This window comes from Poecilia mexicana, unplaced genomic scaffold, assembly GCF_051168715.1.
Source record: "Poecilia mexicana isolate PSO_F unplaced genomic scaffold, ASM5116871v1 scaffold_11, whole genome shotgun sequence".
Taxonomy (NCBI): Eukaryota; Metazoa; Chordata; class Actinopteri; order Cyprinodontiformes; family Poeciliidae; genus Poecilia; species Poecilia mexicana.
Window position 1 is genome coordinate 23,099,789 of NW_028263380.1, and position 7,503 is coordinate 23,107,291.

The window sequence follows — 7,503 nt, forward strand, 5'->3', positions numbered from 1 at the left end:
CCAGACAGGCTGCTGCTTGGTTGCCATGCAGAGCGTGGGAGGGTGCAGGTGGAGAGGGAAAAAAGTAAAATTATTCAAGCTCGGACGGATACAAGACAATAAAAAGCTGAGGAAACTACACCAGCTGAAAATAACAAGATTGGCTGCATCATGGGGAAACGACATACGTTGAAATACCGATGACTCCAAGCGCACCAGGGTGGCTCATAGGAAACAAGCTCAGTTTGGCCATCTTGCAGCCCTGATGTCAAACCCAGAGACATGTTGTGGGTAGAGCAGAAAAAGTGTATTGGGGGAAAAGATGGCCTTCAAAACTAAGTTGCATAAATGCTGTAGGGAGGAATGGGCCCAAATCTTATCAATCTAATTTGAAAAGAATAATGAAATCCAAATGTTTGACCCGAGTTGCATCATTTAAATGCCACCAAATGAAAATGAAAAGAAACTCATGAAAGTTTGTTTGGTCTATACAAGCCTTCGATGTTGGAATGAAAAGTGACAAGCAACTAATTAATAACTTCCATTGCTGTTTTCCCTTTCAACCTTCAGCTGAGTCAATTCGACAACGTGGCCAAGAATGACATCAATGAGGAAACCTGCCGCTGTGATCACCACCTTCAACAACAACAAGCTGCAGACAGAATAAACATGCCTCTGATAACTCCATTCTATTCTGTCTACATGGGGACCATTCTTTACTCTTTAGGTCAGTCGGTGTTGCTTTTTCATTAACTGATCATGAGTCAAACAGCATGACTCGAGATAACAACACAGAGATAGCAGTTCACAACTAAACAGGAGAAAGTCTTTCCAGTCTTGAGACGTCATGAAGGTGGAAGGATCATGTAACACGAAGACCACGATTATGTGCGTTAGTAATTAAAGTTTACTCAAGTGCAAATATAAAATTCTATATATTCTCAGGGACAACAAAAATGCATTAAATTATATTGATTAGATTTAATCCTATTGATGAAATCAATAGGATTACATTTAATCCTATTGATCAAGTCAATAGTATTAAATCTAATCCTATTGATTAGGATTCAATTCAATTGAAATGTTGAAGACTGGACAGTCTGCTGCACATCTTCAATTAGACTGCTGAAGATTTGGTATCACTTTATTTGATGGGTTGTGAATAAGAGCGTCATGACACCGTCATAAATATGACATAACATCTGTCAAGAACATCAGTAAGTCTTGTGAATATTTATGACAGTTATTATAAAGTGTCATTCGGTAAATCATGATACTTTAATACAAAGTTGACATTTTTCAAAATGTCTTTGTTATGACAACTTGACATTAACCAAGAAATCATGATCTGACATAAATTTGTTATAAAAGTATTACTGATTACACTTTAATTTTTTTTTTTTTTTTTGGTTAATGTCAACTTTGTATTATAAGTGTCATGATTTACCGAATGAGAGGCTTATTCACAACCCGTCAAATAAAGTGTTACCTTATATTCTCAGATAAACTGAGCAAAGTCTAAAAAGGACTGGATATTTCTGTGTTGTGCAGAATTGCATATTTTTTGCTTGACTAAGCAACTCCTCAACTTCAAGTTATTGTCCTCTTTGCTTTCAGTGACTCAGCTTTTTGTTTTCAGAAGTAGAAATCAATAATTATTGCTGTTCCAAAGGTTATCTGAATTATTGAAATTTCTTGAAGTTTTAAATTATTTTTGAGGTTTGTGAACTTTTTTAACCTCAGATTTCCATTTTTTTCCCAGCCATTCTTCCTTAATCCTTGCAGGGTCATCAGCCAGCCAACAGGTGCCTATCTTCAGCGTTCATTGGGCAAGAGGCTGGATACACCCTGGATAGTTTGTCTGTCCATGATAGGGCGACACAAAGACGAGACAAAAAACCATGAACAGACAAACTTGTATCTAAGGTCATCCTAAAGTGACCAATTAACTTAAAAGTCATGTTATTGAACTGAGGATGTCAGAGTCCCCAGAAGGAAGCCACTCATGCAAAAAGAGATTATGCAAACTTTGTGCAGAAAGACCCTAAACTGGGATTCAATCCCAGGAACTTGCAAGACAACAGTGCTAATGTCTGTGCCACCATGACATCCATGCTTCTTTTATCTGCTGTAAGACAATTCACTCATATCCATTAAGCAAATGCAAGCAGATCATTTACTAGGATTTTTTTGCCCTTCATGGTATGCCAGTATTGAGAAAAACCTCCTAATCTAAACCTGTAATGTCTAAATAAGTTCTTCAAGATCTGGAACACAGAGACCTCAGACCTGGAACTGGATGGAAAATTTAACACAGCTTAGCTTTATTTGCTTTGTCAGAAACTCCAGCAGACACAGGTGCAATCACATGGATCAATGACCACCTGACAAAGATTTTGTCAGTTTGTGAGACTGAAGGTTTTAGAGGCTAATCAAGCTATTCTAGAGCACAAGAGCACCACAATGGGATGTACTTTCACCATTGTTTTTCCCACTTTGTACACCTCAGACTTCCAAAGCAAGAAAGCATCATCATCTGATGGGGAGACAGAATCAGAACCAGGGACATAAAGACCAACCAACCTGATAAACAAGGCTGGTTCTGTTGTAGGGACTACTTTTATCTGGAGAGAACAGTGCAAAGAACATTACAAACAACCCCGAGCATCTTCTTCATTAGACAGTCAGTGTTTTTAGCCAGAAGTGTTTTCAGGTCTTTAAGACATAGCTCTACGGGAGATCTTTCCTGCCTACAGCCATCAGCCTCTACATCAACTCTTTGGAGAGTCGATGATATGGATAATATGATGTTCAGCAATATTTAATTTCCCTTTAGGATTAATAAAGTATTTCTGAGTTAGACTGAATAGAACAAATGCAAAGAATAAAATGCTTTCGGCAAACTAGAACAAATCCAATAACTGTGCCCACTGCACAGGAAGACTGTTGTAGAATTCAAAGTACACAGAACAGACAAATCTGAACTTTCTGGTACAAAAGATATATCATGTATAGCTAACGTTTTCTGTTGGAACTGGGTTTAAAATGCTGAATATTTTATCTTTCACAAACCAGCATGAAAAGAATGGAATAGTCCCCCTTTTCTAATTTGACACAAAATTTTGAATTTAATAGCAAGTGCTGTGAAACAAATGCCTAATGTAAATGTTTGTCCTCAAAAATCTATTCTGGGGACATTATGTGACACCTCCCTCCAGGACTGGCCTCATAAAACACTTGGTGATCTCTAGCTGCTGTGCTCCATTGATTTCATAGATCAATGAGCTCATTGAGTTCAGGGTACACCACAATTGATGTACAGAGTGTTAGACAGACTTAACGTGTTGTTTCATCATTGATTGACTGTGTTGATTTAAATGTAAATTGCACTTTTGTCTGTAGAAATGTCTGACTCTTAGACAGGTCATGCATAAACAAAGACACCTTATCATTTGTCTGGGGTTTGCACATGCAGATGGAAAGCTGCAGGTGTTTTTCTTTTCTTTTTCACAGAGATTTTGCAAATGTTGCAAACTCTTAGGTAGGATAATACTAATAATGTTTAGCCTGTGCAGAAACAACTAGTTTATGTCGGAAGATATACGAATGGTACCATTTTGAGATATGCTGGAGAAACTTTAATATCTCTTGATAATGCCTGAAATAAAGACCTCTGCTAATCAGGGAAAACAAGACAAAAGCAAATATCACATTTTCAAGAACTTTTTTTTAAAGTTTAAATTGATAAAACTGCCATTAAGTGGAGAATATGAATCTATATTAGTGCATAAGTGGGCATCGCATTATTGATGATCTTTATTATCTGCCATTTGCCTTAAGCTTACATTAATCTGATGTTATACTGCCATCTGCTGGATGAAATCTTCTCTCACAGTTATGGCAAGATTTGTACATTTAAATTTGATTAGTTGTCTGTTTGATGAAAGCTTATAAATCCTTTTAGGAATTAAAGTTAAAAATATTTTCACTTACCAATTTAATGTATCTTTTTTCAATTTGAAGGCTGTCAATTCCAAGTAAAAGCTGCACTGTAGATACATTGGAAAGAAAAAGCATTTCAAACAAAAACAAAGAAAAATCAAAGCAAAGGAGAATCCTTTTAGAGAATATTGTAAGCTGAATAAACAGCTTTTGTATTGAATAATTTGTTCTAATAGTATTAAACATTGTACATTTTTGGGAATGCACAGCTTGGCACAAAAAAATTATAATTGCATTTCTTAACAAATAAAGAGAAAGAAAATAGACTAAAACATCAAAAACAAAACATATGATGAAACAAAGAGAACCGAAGACTTCAATGAAAGTGTCATGCAAGTAAAACTTTCTGGAGTGCAATGAGCTTTATACAGTAATTTGGTTTTCCAATAGGGGGTACAAATGGGTCAATTGCATTTACCTTCCAATAAAACTACAGCAACGCCTCATTTTTCCGGCAAACTAACAGAAAGACGGTCAGATTGGTTGAAGAGTTTCTGGATTTGTGTTATGGCCATTTTGTCACATGAACCTGCATGTTAAGGGCTTTTATCCTGCAGGAAGGCGAACCTCCTCCCTCTAACAGATGTTCTTCCAGGTCTGGCCTCACTCTGCTGTCTTGTGTAATTGCTCTCACCTGATTATGGTGTCAGTATCAATCTGTTCAGTTAAAAACTCCTCAGTCCCTTGCCAGATCCTCCCAGTTTCAAACTTGGTTTGTTTCTGTTTCCAGCTCAGCATGGCTCTCTGCTGATTGTTTCCTGTTTCTCGGCAGTTCGTACCACTTTGTGTTTCACCCCCATGTTTTCATGTTGTTTTAATATACACAACCTTGACATGATTCTACTGCCCTCCTTCCTGTGTTAGAGTAATTCTACATGCAATTCTCACTTTATTTGTGGAAAGAACAATTGGAGAAAATGTGTTAACATTCTACATTTTTGTTAATGTGATCTAAATTTCAGTTTTATTTGAACATGTGAACATTTAAATGCATATTTCTAGGTTTGTGAGAGTATTTGTTTGTGTTCAAATATAGTAAAGCAGATAATAAAGTACAAAGTACTTTGTTCCTGAACTACAACACACAAATCTCAGTTGAAGGTTTTTATGGGTCATCCAGTAATAAACTCTTTGGTAAGCTTCCAAATTAATTTTTCAACAAATTCAGAAATTTGCATTTTTATTTGTTTATTTTTGAAACAATGATTTTTAATGAGCTGCAGAATTTTTTTTGTTGATTTTTCAACATGCAGGCAGCTCAACGTCTATGTAGACATGCACATAAAAATAAACAGCCATGTACCAGAACACAAATCGATACATGGCAGCTTCATGAACTACTGTGCCACTGTGTTGTAATTTAACAGTATGAAGTCCAAAGTTACAATTAGCTGAATATATCGATGTTTCCTGTAAGAAGAGCCAGTAGCTCAGCATCTCTTTATGCTGAGTCGCTTCTGATTCACTGCAAATACTATCTGACAAAGCTGAAAAAAGCAAAGCAACGCTTTTATTTATCATTCCAGGAAATTTTGTTTGAGAAACTCCCTGATTTTAAAGGTGCTTCAGATGACTCACGTTGGTTTTACTCCCATGTGTGGGAGCTTTGTTTGTGTTTGCTTTATTCAGTCACACTTCTCTGGAAAAAAAAAATAGTTACTAAGTTTAATCTTGTTTATTTTGTTTTATTTCTCATATAAATTTGTTTAAATTAACTACAATTAAACATACTTTCCATAAAACATCTGCACACAGCAGTAAGAAAATAATGTAATAACATAATTTGTATCAAAACATGTTACCTGCAGCATGTTAAAATGCTTAATGCATGTTTCTTTTGGGTAATTTTTGTCTTAGATGACCATTAAACTGTAGTGGTGTGTATATTCCAAATGGTGGCAAAGAGTGCATTTGACATATTTATGTTTTTATTTTGGATTTTTGAATTGGTATATTTCTGTATTTGTCACGTAGAGCTATTTCACATAAAACATATGCAAAATAGTATATTGTGTCCATTTCTTAATGGACACAATAACCCTAACCCCATAACAGGGTTACATAACTAAATCTTAATGTTGTTTACTCTGTATCACATGGTGTATGTGTAGATTTGACTTTCCATGCACAAAATGGCAAAAATGTATTCTTGAAGAGCCAGTTTAATTTATTAGTTCGTGAATAAAGCACTTACAAAACAAGTCAAATGTACACATAGCAAATATGTAATTTTCTTTTCAGTGTTTTAACAAGAAAACTGATCACCATGCGCAAAGTGTCTGCTTATAAAACCAAGCTACACATTCATACATGTCCACAGTAAACAAAGCATAAGCAGTACACAGTTTTTTTGTGACACCACTCAGGTTTTTTTAAATTCCAAATTTATTAAGATGATGTAATAAATAGATAAATATAAAAAAGATTAACCCAAAGAGTGTGATTGTTTTCACCAGTCCATTGATGTACCTGTTCAAGACTCACTTGACAATTTCTTCAACATGGTCACAGTCCAGGTGCATTGAAACTCGAGCTGCAGACTTCCTTCCTCCCGGGATTACTTTCTCAACATGCCCTCAGGTCATACGAGCATGCTGGCCAATAAGCTTGTTGATTGTAATCTGTGCTGTGGGGGCTGCTGGTGTGTAGGTTATTGTTCTTTGGCATCAATTTTCAAATCAAAGCCACTGCCTCAGAGGCAGCCTATTTGAGGTAATGTATAAAAATCTTTGTGTGTTTAGAGTTCCTTTGGCTTGCCTCTGTACGCGTTCATGCCCATGCATATGTGACTGGTTAGGCATGTGTGTGGTCTTCGTAATATGAGGATTTTCTTCCCCCTGTGGTGATGGATGTACAGATCACTTTCAAAGAGCAAAGATTCGTTCCCCCCAGTGAACAAATCGTTCCCAGCAGAGAGAAGGCCGTCAGTGAAAGCAGAGCTTTTCAAACACATCAAAAGCCCTCGTGTGTTTTTAAAGCCGTGCTGAGAACAGAAGTGTAACGCAAAGACTCTTTATATGCTTTAACCCTAGAAATCAAAAAGCAGGTAAATTTCCAATGTATGACGATTAACTTTGAAAAAAACCATCTTTGGAAGTATTTGCAACCAACTATTGGTAAAAGAAACCTTGTTAAACAAAATATTTCAATAAAAGCAGTTGACACATTACTTGAAGGCAAAAATAAAAAGATGTTTACTTCTTTGTCAAAGTGCATGCTATTTACTCATTGCAGCATATAGATGTCTGCCTCTGAAGTTAATTAAATTGTCCTTGCCCTGATTTGACTTATTCATATTTTCCATTTCTAATAAGGGATGTTGACGTCAATGCAAAAACCACTGATGTTGAAATCAGCACACATGAGGCTTCTGTTAGAGCCTCCTGTGTCCTTGCAGTTAGAAAATGTTGTTCTCTATTTGTTCCTTAAATGTTACTATATCTGTAAGAAAATCTGATATTTGCTGTTATAAAATATACAGGGTCTTGTGAAGAAAATATAAAATAAATTTTTATTGAACAG